This window comes from Petaurus breviceps, unplaced genomic scaffold, assembly GCF_028583685.1.
Source record: "Petaurus breviceps papuanus isolate PSGF00001 unplaced genomic scaffold, PetGlider_PUasm1.0 225, whole genome shotgun sequence".
In the NCBI taxonomy this organism is placed as follows: domain Eukaryota; kingdom Metazoa; phylum Chordata; class Mammalia; order Diprotodontia; family Petauridae; genus Petaurus; species Petaurus breviceps.
In genome coordinates, this window is record NW_027185889.1 from 12420476 (window position 1) to 12432752 (window position 12277).

The 12277-nt window shown below is 36.9% G+C and overlaps 1 long non-coding RNA gene across 1 annotated transcript in view; it reads left to right on the forward strand.

Annotated features, from left to right (window-relative positions):
- The first annotated feature begins 5053 nt into the window (after nucleotides 1-5053).
- Nucleotides 5054-12277, forward strand: part of LOC138166623 (uncharacterized) — a 58074-nt gene continuing 50850 nt past the window's right edge. Inside the window, exon 1 of the long non-coding RNA XR_011169650.1 lies at nucleotides 5054-5079. This is a non-coding gene — a long non-coding RNA (uncharacterized lncRNA). The remainder of the gene's footprint in view (nucleotides 5080-12277) is intronic.

The window sequence follows — 12277 nt, forward strand, 5'->3', positions numbered from 1 at the left end:
GATAGATAGATAGATAGATAGATAGATAGATAGATAGATAGATAGATGATAGATAGATAGGCATATATAAATAGATAGATATGTAAAATCATACTATGCATACTTCTATTTATCAATTCTTTCTCTGGAGGTGGATAGCATCTTCTTTCATAGGTACTTTGTAGTTTATTTGAATACTTATAATACTCAGAATAGCTTAGTCCTTCACATTTACTCTTTTAAAAGTATTACTCTTACTCTATACAACATTCTCTTGGTTCTGCTCATTTTATTCTTCATTATTTCATGCAAGTTTTTCCATGTTTTTTTCCCCTAAGATCAGCCTGCTCATCATTTCTTACAGCACAGTAGTAGTATTCCATTACAATCATGTGACACAATTTGTTCAGCCATTCCCCATTTGATTGGATATTCCCTCGATTTCCTGTTCTTTGCAATCACAAAGAGAACTGCTATTAATATTTTAGAATATATACATTCTTTTCCGTTTTCTCTGATCACCTTGAGAATTAGACCTAATAGTAGTATTGCTGGGTCAAAGGGTATACACAGTTTTTTGTTGTTTTTTTTTTTTTTAAGCAGTCAGGGTTAAGTAATTTGCTCAAGGTTACATGGCCAATTATTTCTGGGTGTGGTGCTAAGTATATGAGCCCAGATTTGATCCCCAGGTCATCCCTGATGCTGGAGCCGGTGCTCTTACTCGCTGAACCACCTGGCTGCCCCTAAGCAATTGGGGTTAAGTGACTTGTTCAAAATTACATGGCCAGGTATTTCTGGGTGGGTGCCAAGTGTCTGAGCCCCGGATTTGATCCCCAGGTCATCCCGACACTGGAGCTGGTGCACTTACTCGCTGTGCTACCTGGCGGCCCCAAGGGTATACACAGTTTTATAACTCTTTGGTAATAATTCCAGATTTCTCTCCAATATGGTTGGATCAGTTCACAGTTCATCCAACAGTGAATTAGTGTCCCATTTTTTTTCAAATCCCTTCCAACATTTGTCATTTTACCCTTTTATTGTGTTAGCCAATCTGATAGGTATGAGATAATATCTCAAAATTGTTTCAATTTGCATTTCTTTATTCAAGAATGATTTAGAGCATTTTTTTAATATGACAATATATAGCCTTCATTTCTTCATCCAAAAAGTGCCTGTCCATATCCTTTGACCATTTATCAATTGGAGAATGACTCCAAGAGTGATCCAGTATTTAAAAAAAATAAATAAAACAACCTCTTTGACCCAGAGGTGTTCTTTATCCTTTTTGGGCCCCAGTTTCTCCATGTTTAAAATGAGAGGGTTGCATTAGCTGACTTGAGGTCTTTTCTAGCTCTATACGCAGGATCCTTCCCTTCACATTTCTTGAAACTTAAAAACTCTCTCGCAAGCAATTGCCTCAAACGCATATAAACAACTGAGCTTTCAAAGGTACCAAGACCCTGCAAGACCTTATTTATTTTATTTGGCAGAAAAAAAAGGACCTTGATTGTCTTCAAATGTCAAACCCCATCCTTCCTGAGTGATCTTAGAGACAGATGAAGCTTGCTTACTTTCTGTTTCTCTGCAGGTATTTTGTACAAAACCTCAATTTTCACATGATTGCATATTTTAGGTTAGAATGTTTCTTTTAAGTCTTGTTAAGTGTGTCTGTAATTTACTTCCTGTTGTGGGGTGGTGGTGAGGGTTAGGGGAGTTCCAGCAAGTACATTGGTGACTGACTATTTACAAATCCCAAAGCAGGCCAAACAACAAGCAAAATCGTGACACTAGTTTTCAAGTCCACCAGCAATCATCTACCCTTAAACTGAAGAAACTGAGTTCAAAACAAACAAACAAACAAACACAAACAAAAAGAAACCCAAACAAACTAACTAAAATGTTTAGAAGGATTATTTAACAGTTTCTAAAGTAGCTATTCTCTGACTTAACAGATCTCTTTACCGGGAATAGGGGAAGACTTTAAAATTTAGGTGGCAGTTAAATTTCATCATCATCATCATCATCATCTTCAAATAACATTTATATAGTGCCAACTATCTGTCAGCCACTGTGCTAAGGGCTTTATAAATATTATCTCATTGGATCCTCACAGCAACCCAAAGCAGGGGCGATTACTATTATTATCCTCACTGTATAGGTAAAGAAGCTGAGGTGAAGTGTCTTGAGTCCAGGATCTTACAGCCAGCAAGTGTCTAAGGCTGGATTTGAAAGCACTAGGGCTCCATACACTGCATCACTAGTTACCTCTACTTAAAGGCTAATTCTTCACATTGTAACTAGTATTCACAACATAGCTTCATTCACAACAATAGTGTGATTTCACTATTATTCCACCCCCAGTCCCATTCTTTAGGACAGGCGTTAAGATTTTTGTTTGTGGTATGGACACTTTAGCAGTCTAGTGAAGCTTTCGTGCCTTTTTCTCTGAATGTTTTAAAATGCATAAAATAAAATGCATGGGAAAACAAAGGAAACTAATTATATTGAAATAATGTTATCCCAAAACAACCACTACAATTTCACTATCCCCAGCCTAAGAAATCCTGCTTTAGGAAGTAGGGGCAATACTACATAATAGAAAGCTCTTGCTCTTCTGTGAACACTTCATTTCTCTGGGCCTCTGTTTCCTCATTTGTAAACATGACAGAGTTAGACTAAATCTTCAAGGTCCTTTTCTCTCTTTCTCTATGGTCTCATAACTTTTAATCACCCCTTCCACCTTTAAATCTATAATTGCCTCTACCACCCCCTTCTGCCAATCTCTCTCCCTCTGCTTTTTTTTTTTTTTTTGGACAAAAGCTTAAAAATGAAGAAAAATTAACAGAAAAGTGAACAGAAAAGAGGCCAACTGGAACTCTGAAATTAAAATAAAGCATCTCTGAAGTGTGGGTGTAAGTCAATGGGATAATGTGACTTCACAAAAACTTGATATATAGGCAATTTTCCAGACATTTATCTAAACTGACAGATAAAGTATATTTATGTGATCACAAATCATTTTTTAAAAAATCAATTAAAAAACCCATTAGAATCTTTTGCTAATCTGTCAATCTGTGGGGAAATAAGGTAGGTTGGGATTTTTTTTCCTTTCTTCCTTTTTTTAAGTTTGTAGAAAAAAAATCCCCTTTCAGTTTCTCCTGAAAAAATAACCTCAAGTATTTACTTCCTTCCATATCATATATACACTTTTACCACAGAACTTAGTCTAATATGTCAAAAGGAGATGCAAGAAAAAGCCCAAATGTCAGCCATCTGTAGACCAGAACTGACAGGCTTAGGAGGGGAGATGAAAACCTCTCATTTTGTATAACTAAAAATGGGTCCTTGTATACACCAGAGAGCCGGCTCCATACCACCCAATCAGGAATTCTATAAATATGTAGTCCAGTCACATAAACAGTTTCTTTTCCATTTCTAGATTGCAGTTTATCTTTACAGAGCTGAATCAATTTAGCTTGGGAGAGAAGAGCAGGGGAGAAACAGAAGAGACTGGTTTAAAAGCAACCCCAGAGATAGAAAGGCCTGAACTTTTCAAATAGTCTGGAACAGGGCCATGTGGTGGATTTCACTTGAGTATAAGCAGCAGGGTAACAGCACTCTCCCTTTCTCTTCCCCAAGAAGGATAAACAATGAGCTTTCTCCAATGTTAGATCTTTCTGGTGATTTGCAGTTGGGTCAGTTACAATGGATATTAACAAGGTCAAATACACACAGAATTAGGCTGTACTGTTGTGTCATTTACAAAAATACTAACAAGGTAAAATAGACCAAGTTCGACTGTACTGTTGGGTCAGCTACAATGGATACTAATCAGGTAAAATAGACCAAGTTCGACTGTACTGTTGGGTCAATTACAATGGATGCTAACAAGGTAAAATAGATCAAGTTAGGCTGAACTGCTAGATCTTTCTGGTGTTTTCCAGCTGGGTCAATTACAATAGATATTAATAAGGTAAAATAAACTAAGGCAGGTTGAAAGAGCACTACCTTCCTAGCCTACTCAGTGTTAATTCAAATGCAAGGAAAGTGGGTCATGAAGATGGGGTATTGGGGGATGGAAAGGACTTGTCAGTTATAGGCAGGGTTTTGCTGGGAATGTTTAAGAACCAGTACTCAAAAAAATTATGCAAGATGCACGTATAAATTTAACCTAAATTAACATTTTCTTTATCACTTTCTTAAAGCAATAAACCAAGCCCTGATTGGAAGCATTTACTGACCTGGGGTATAAATGCTTACATTGAAAATTTAACAATGAGCTCTAGGCAGGTTCCAGCATGCCCCTGGAGAGCCATCTAGTCTAGGCTCTGATGGTTGCAAAACAGAAAAGTAACTCACAGAAAGCCTTTCTAGTTCATTGTAGATGCATTACTTGAATTTGTTGACGTTTTCATTTTAGAGGGATGGTCTTTACAAACACATACACACGTATGCACAACTTAAACAAAAAAAATGGTTGTTGTTACCCCTTCCCCATTCCCATGCTTTATAAGGGTTGCTTGTTGTTCTCTTGCTCATTTTTTTTTTAATAGCAGCCAAACAGCTTGCCTTCCCAGTTGCTTAATCACCTCCTTTTCAGCCTTGCCCTTGATAAGGCTCTTCTGATCTCCAAGCACCTAATGAGTATGCTGGTCTGTTCTGGTTCACTGAAGCTACCATGATGGCATTTATATGCCATCCTACTTTGGCATTCTGTGCCTGATTCCATAAGGAAAAATCAGCTTGAGAGGGATGTGAGTGACTTTTGGGGGTGCCTTTTGGTTTTTCACAGGGTAATAATGGGATTTATTTTAAGGCAGTAGTTCTTAGATTGGTTTAGGCCCCAGCTTGTTCAGCAGAAGTAGATGCCCTGCCCAATAGATGAGTCTCTAAGATGCTCACCTGATGGGCTAATGAGGGAGAAATAAGGGGTTTTCACCTACCCTATAAGGCCTGTCCAATCTGGCCTACAGAGGGCTTTTTTTTTAGCTTTTCTTGTATCTGTTTTAGCTTTTCTCTTGTATCTGTTCTTCCTATTTCTGTTTCCTAGCTCAAAAGACAACCTACCCAAGATGTCTATGGACAATAGGACTGCTTTGGGTGAGTATTCAGTAAAGAACACAATAAAAAATTTAATAGATGAAGAGTAGGGGTGAGAAATGATCATCATATTACCAAATTCATAAAAGATCAACCTTTTGGACCATCCAGAATGCCCTGATCAAAGAAAAGAATTCTGAGAATTACATTTTGAGAATAACTTTTATAAAGTAACACTTTCTGGTCACTCTCAAACCATATCACCATGAGTGTATACATCTTTATAGACTCTTTCCCAGTAGACTCTAAGATCCTTGAGCGCAGGAACAGCTCTGCTTTTTCATATTTGTAACCCCATCACTTAACCCATTACCTGACACAAAGAAGGCACTAATAAACCCTTTATCATCTATTCATGCACATATAAAAGTCGCTGCCCATATTTAAGAAAATTGTTTGCTCTTTTATTTAAATATTGTTTTATTTACATTATTGTAACTTAATGCTGCCCCCAAAAGTCTTTTTTTCTAATAAAAAAAATTAATGAACAAAATCTATTTTCTTTCACACCTTCCCCTTTGGAAAAAAAAAGAAAGAAAAATAAGGCTTTTGTAAGAAATATGCATAGTCAAACAAAACCAACCTGTACATTGGCTATATTCAAAATTTTATATATTTATATGTCTATATTTATTTATACTTATAGATATATTATTATTTATATGTAATATATTAATATATTATGTTACATAATAGAATTCTAATATAATATTATTATCATTCTGACATTAATATAATATAGGCATGTGATATATTTAATATATAATTTATATATTTATAATATATATTTAAATTTATTTAATATATATTTAAATTTCATTCCAAATGCTTAATTCATCACCTTCTTGTTAGGAAGTAGGTCACCTACTTTGTCATTGATCCTCTGGAGTCATGGTTGCTCATTCCATTGGTCAGAATTCTTAAGTCTTTCCAAATTGAAAAACCTTGTTTGGTAACAAAGAAGTAAAATTAAGCATAACAAATGAACACACTGAGCAGATCTGATAGTCTATGCCTCATCTCTCATTCATATTTCACCACCTCCCTCCTGAAAGGACAGGAGGGATGTTTTCTGATCAGAATTCTCATCCTTTATTTTTAAATTAAATTATATATATATATTTTTAACTATTTAATACATATCATCTACTTAACCACATGTACTGAACTTGGCATCAGAGGAAAGGAATTCAAATCCCAGGGCTGTTACTTAATGTCTTTGATGACTTGAGCAAGTAATCCTATCTCTGGCCCCTAGTTCCTTCTTTATAAAAGAGGGGGTTTGGAGTAGGTACCTTCTAAAGTGTCTTACACTTCTAAATCTATGGTTCTATGATATTTTGTGATTGTAGGGCCTCAAAGGTCTCTTCCAGCTCTAAACTGATGAACCATAGAATGAAATAATGTAAAAGGGATGGGAAAAATAATCTCTATTTTTACCCATGATGGAAATCCAAGCAACTGTCATTTCATGTTGAATGATCCATCACTTGAGTAAACTCCATAAATTTTTTTTCATAGAAATACATAGACTACATCATAGGATCATAGCTCACATTGTTTCATTTTATAAAGTGAGGAAACTGAGGTCTAGAGAGTTTAAATGACTTCTGTGAACAGAAAACTGAGGCTCAAAGAAGTAAGTGATTTACTCAGGGTCAGGGAAACAACCAGCAGCTCTCTTTGAATGCTTGCCTCCAAATCAATTGGTTTCTTCACTGTACGATTAGATGCACTAACATAGAATTGCTATATCACATATTAGTTTCAGATTTTCAAAATTTCACCTAATCTTCACTTATCAGGCCCATCAATTTTCCAATTTTATTTCAGAGCAAAATTGTGTCTATACAAGTCTCATTTTTTTTGGCAATGTAAATGACAGTATATATGCACACAGCCTTGATACCAATGGTTTGTAGCAAAATTTAACAAGAAAATTGTATGTTATTTCTTAGAGACCATCTGCAGAAGATGAAAATATATTTTTCCAATATCTAGATGCACAATACTGTTGATAGTACTGAAAGCTTTCTCCAGAGACAGGAAGTTTTTCACTTGGGATAAGTATTACAAACTGCATTGAGGGCAAGGTGGAGGGAAGTATTGAGATATAGTCTCATGGTCGGGGAAGGGAAGTAATGAATGGGGAGACAACCGAGGAACAGTGGTGGGGAAATAAGAGTATATGTTGGGGAGAAGGTTATTCTAGTTCCATTTCTGTAGTGTGGGGAAAGTGCTTTATTATTTATTAATATTATTTTAACTTGGCTTTATGTAGCTAGAAAGTGTCTACCCCAAAACTGTAGGTCATGCTGACCTCAGAGACCCTTCAGGGAAGCTGAAGTGCTTGTTTTGAGTTCACCTAGGACTTGGGTCCACCCAAATGCTTGTATTTTGGGTTCCCCAACAGTATGTTTTGTCTTTGTCAAAATTTAATTTGACTGTTTATTCTTAACTGCTATCTCAAGTATCGCTACCTGAAAACTGCCCTTTTCTAGAAATTGTCTGTGGGCTGGACACCTATTTGCTTGTTCTTAGACCCTTGTCTAAACTCTATGTAATGTAAACCTCACAGAAACTGGAGAAAGGAGCTGCATCTTTTCCCTGCTCTTTCCTTTGTTGAACTGACAACTTTCTTTTTCTAAAAACTTTTTAGTTTTCAGGTTTGTTCTTGACTGACAATAGTCTGTTAGTTCATTAGCATTTAATAAACACCTCCTTTGTTCCAGGATATGTGGACAAAGGTGATAGGTAAATAATACAGCTCATATGATTCCCATTTTTCTTGGGCTCATGAAAACTAAGTGACTTGCCCAATCAATCAGTAAGCATTTATTGACTACTATATACCAGTCACTGTGCTAAGGGCTGGGGTTACAAAAAAAGAGAAAAAGACAATCATTTTCAGGGAGCTCACAGTCTAATGTGGGAGACAACATGCAAACAACTCTGTATTTATTAATAAGATACCCATAGGATAAATTAAAGATAATCATCAGAGGGAAGACAGTAGCATTAAGGATGTGGGGAAAAGTTTTTTTGCAAAAAGAAGGATTTATAAAAGTTATTTTATAACAAAGTTATTTATACAACCCAAGAATTGAAGGAAACCAGGAAAGCCAGGTGAGAGAGATTTCAGGTATGGGAAGGACAGCCTGTAAAAATGACTAGAATAGAGAGATGGAATGTCTTGTGAGAGGAAAATTACTATTCATGGAATCACTCTGCAGGTGTTTTCAGCACTCTAAATTTAGTGCCCCTTTCAGGTTAGTCCCTTGGGAAAAAAGTCCTGGTGGCCTCACCCTAATTATGGCTCTGATTGGGATATATCTTAGCAGTATTCAGTAGATGTCAGTCAGTTATGTCTGTCATAAATAGAGAGTAACAGAACTGAAAACTTGCCAGTCTTTTAAGTATTTTCTCAACCAATTTCTTTTAAAAAAAGATGCTGTCAATAGCATAGTGGTCAAAATATGTTAAATGATCATTTCTTCTTTCATCACTTGTTTTTGGGTTTTTGCTTTTTGCCCAAATATTGAAGGTCTTTCAAGTTTTTCAGAACAACATAGAATTCTTAATGGACCTTACTTTGGCTATGCAGCATGGTAGGATAAAAAGTGGGATGGGTTAGGGCTCAAAAGACCTGGTTTCAGATCCTGTGTGACCTTGGGCAAATCACTAAACCTCTCTATGCCACATTTTATTTTGTTTGGTTGTTGTCCTTCATTCTCCCAGAGAGAGACACCACTGTTAGAATCGAGTTACACTGGTTGATTGTGGCTGATCAGACCAATATCAACTTGGGATGTTCTACCACAGGTCAGGTACAAATAGTCCATGTGAACATTTGGGGTGGATTCTCTGAATTTACATATCTTATGTTTCTTTGGAGCTACTTCAATTATTTTGACAAATTTTGACCCCTTTTGACCAATAACTTCAGTTACACCTGTACCTTCTTCTTATCCTTTCTTTGGTGGCTCTTGTGAATATAATTTATATTTAATTGATTTAGCATACTAGAAATGGAGATCACATTTCAGCCTGAATGAACCTCAGATTCCTTACCAGGAATATGGGGAAAATCATGTTTGCATTGCCTCCCACGAAACCAGGATCTGTTCCCCAAGAGTCCTTATTATTCTCTTCTGTAAAGCAGGGTATTGGACCAAATGGCCTCTGAGGGTCCATCTAGGTCTAGATCAGAACACTGGAGAGGGATAAGGTGACCTATTATAAAGGTGATGGTCACCAAGGCACCAACACATTTTGATGGTTTGGAGAGACCAAGATCTTGGCAGAATGGGTAGTCAAGTCTGAGGACATATTTTGCAATGAATAAACTAATCAGTCATCAACTGTTGACTAAGTCTTTTCAATGGGCCAAGTCCTGGAGATACAAAGAAAAAGCAGAAAGAGTCTGTATCCTCAAAGATCATCCCCAACACCTCCCATTTCCTCTCCTTAGTCTGAAGACCACTTGTGACTATTCATCCCTTCTGGCCACTGTTGTCCCCCATCTTCCTTTGTTTTGTTCCTCTTCACATGTGTATATAAAAATCATAAAATCATAACTCTATGGCTGGAAGGGACCACAGGGGCCATGTAATTCAACTCTCTTAATTTAAAGATGAAGAAACCAAGTTCAAGGGAAGACTTGCCCAAGGTCACACTTAAAATGGCAGCTCTGTTGGAAGGAGCCTGAGAAACCATAGAGTCCAAACCCTTCATTTTAGATGAAGAAACTCTCAAGTGTCTTGAAAAGTAAAGAAGAGGAGATAAAGTCACTTGACCAAGAGGTCATTAAAGAGGCGAGATTCAATCCCAGTTCCTTCATCTCCAGAGTCAGTGCTTACCCTAAAATAGAAACTCGTTGAGGGCAAGAAGGGCTTCATTTTTGTCTCTGCATCCACAATGACTAGCATTTAATCAGTGATTGATGATTAATCAGTGATTGTTGAATCGGTGATTATTGGCCATTGCCCCTTGTCTCTGAGTGTCTCATTTAAGGCCTTATATCTCCACTTGGGATAAGTTAAACTTGGTCTATTGTTTTGCATATCACTCACTGGCTTTAGGTTAAAAACCCTAGTCACTGAGGAAACTGGGACAGAGACCTATGCCTTGTTTGGTTGGTGGAACCAGTCTCTTTATTTTGTGGACTCCATATGTGCCTCTCTCTTCTGTCCTGCTTGAAATAAACTGTTAGAATCTTTTTTCAAGAATCTAGCAGAAAAATGAGTCCTAGGCTATGGGGGAAAGCTAGGTCTGTGAAGTTATGTTGCATGATAATGATGAAATGCAGATTTCCTATTAACAGGAAAAATCCTTCATTTCCAAAGTTTTAATAGGACAGTTTTTAGACAAAATTACTTCCAGTTAAATATAGGTTGCTGAACAATTCCAACTCTAAGAATACTTTTTGGCTTCTAGCCCAGAGCATTTTAATTTGATGGTGAATTTTGTTAATTTTAAACTCATGCTAAGCTCTTGTGTTTCTGTATTTTGTTTTTTAGAGACAAACACATGTTTATTGCTCTGTTGCCCTCATTAATGAAATTTTCCTTCTTTAAATCATTTTATTTGGGAGGTTTTGTTACATAATAATAATAAAAGATAGAACTTGCATTTGGAAGAGCTGAATTTTCATCTTGGATTTGCCCAAATAACTGTGTGACCTTGGGCAAGTAATCTGACTTCCCAGGCCTTCAATTTCCTTATTAATAAAATGAGATTATTGAACAAGATGGTCCTTAAGGTCCTTTCGGCTCCAGCTTTCAATGTGTCTATGAATTTGTAAAGTAGAGTAATAAAACCTGACTAGTCTATCCCACAGGGTTGTTGGGAGGCTGAAATGAGATAATTATTCCATCAAAAAGCATTTATTAAGTGTGGACTATGTGTCAGGTACTATGCTAGGTACTAGAGATAGAGAGACTGAATCAGTGGGAAAGCATGTTGAGAACTGGACAGAGGTATCAAACACACAGGCCCTCTGTCTGGCAGGAGCATAGGACCCATAGAACCCCTTTCTTGATGCAGATTAAAATGTAGTTTCAATCTGATTTTAATGTGTTGATGTATTTTTTTTTAAAGAATTATACCCACAGGGTTTTATGCACCATTTTATGGCCCCTGTTTCTTTTGAGTTTGATGCTACTCTGTAGGTTCCCATGCAAATATAAGCAATATCATCAGCATCATGCTGCCAGCATCCTAGATTTAGGTCTAGAGGGAATCTCAGAAGTCATCTAGTTTAATCTTTTCCTTTAAAAATTAAAAATAAAAATTTCAATGAAAAAAATGAGCATTCTCTCTCCTCCAGTCCCCACCCCCAATGAAAAAGAAAGACAAAACCCAAATAACAAATCTAGTAAAATTTGTTGATTGGCCATGTCCATTTTGAACCCTGAGTCCATTGTCTCTCTCTGTCAGGAGGTGAGAAATATGTTTAAACATGAAGCTTCTGGAAGTTTGGTTGGTCATTTCATTGACCAGAATTCTTAAGTCTTTCAGAATTCCTTGTTTACAATGTTATCATGATGGATGGTTGGAAGGAAAGAAGGAAGGAAGGAAGGAAGGAAGGAAGGAAGGAAGGAAGGAAGGAAGGAAGGAAGGAAGGAAGGAAGGAAGGGAAGGAGGGAGGGAGGAAGGAAGGAAGGAAGGAAAGAAGAGAGCGGCTAGATGGTGCAGTGAATAGAGCACCGGCCCTGGAGTCAGGAGGACCTGAGTTCAAATCTGGCCTCAGACTCTTAATGCAAAAACTAGCCGTGTGACCTTGGGCAAGTCACTTAACCCCAATTGCCCTCCAAAAAAAGTCAAAAAAGAAAAAGGAAAGAAGGAAGGGAAGGAGGAAGGGAGGCATGAACGAAGGGAAGGAAGGAGGAAGGAAGGGAGATACTAGTTACCCTAACATATGTATAGTGCTTTGCAAACCTTAGGGCTCTATATAAATGCTATTATTATTATTATCCTTAATATTAAATCACATGGTTATATAGTTTTACTTTCTTATGAATCAATGGTGTCTTCTTCCCTCTTATTTTCAACATCATGCCTTTCTCTTATTTCAAACTATTTGGAAAAAATAGAAAACCCTTAATATACTTAGCTTCCTTAAAAGCTCAGTCCAGGCCCTACCTTCTACAAGAAGCCTTTGATATTAGTTCTCTCTCTCTCTCTCTCTCTCTCTCTC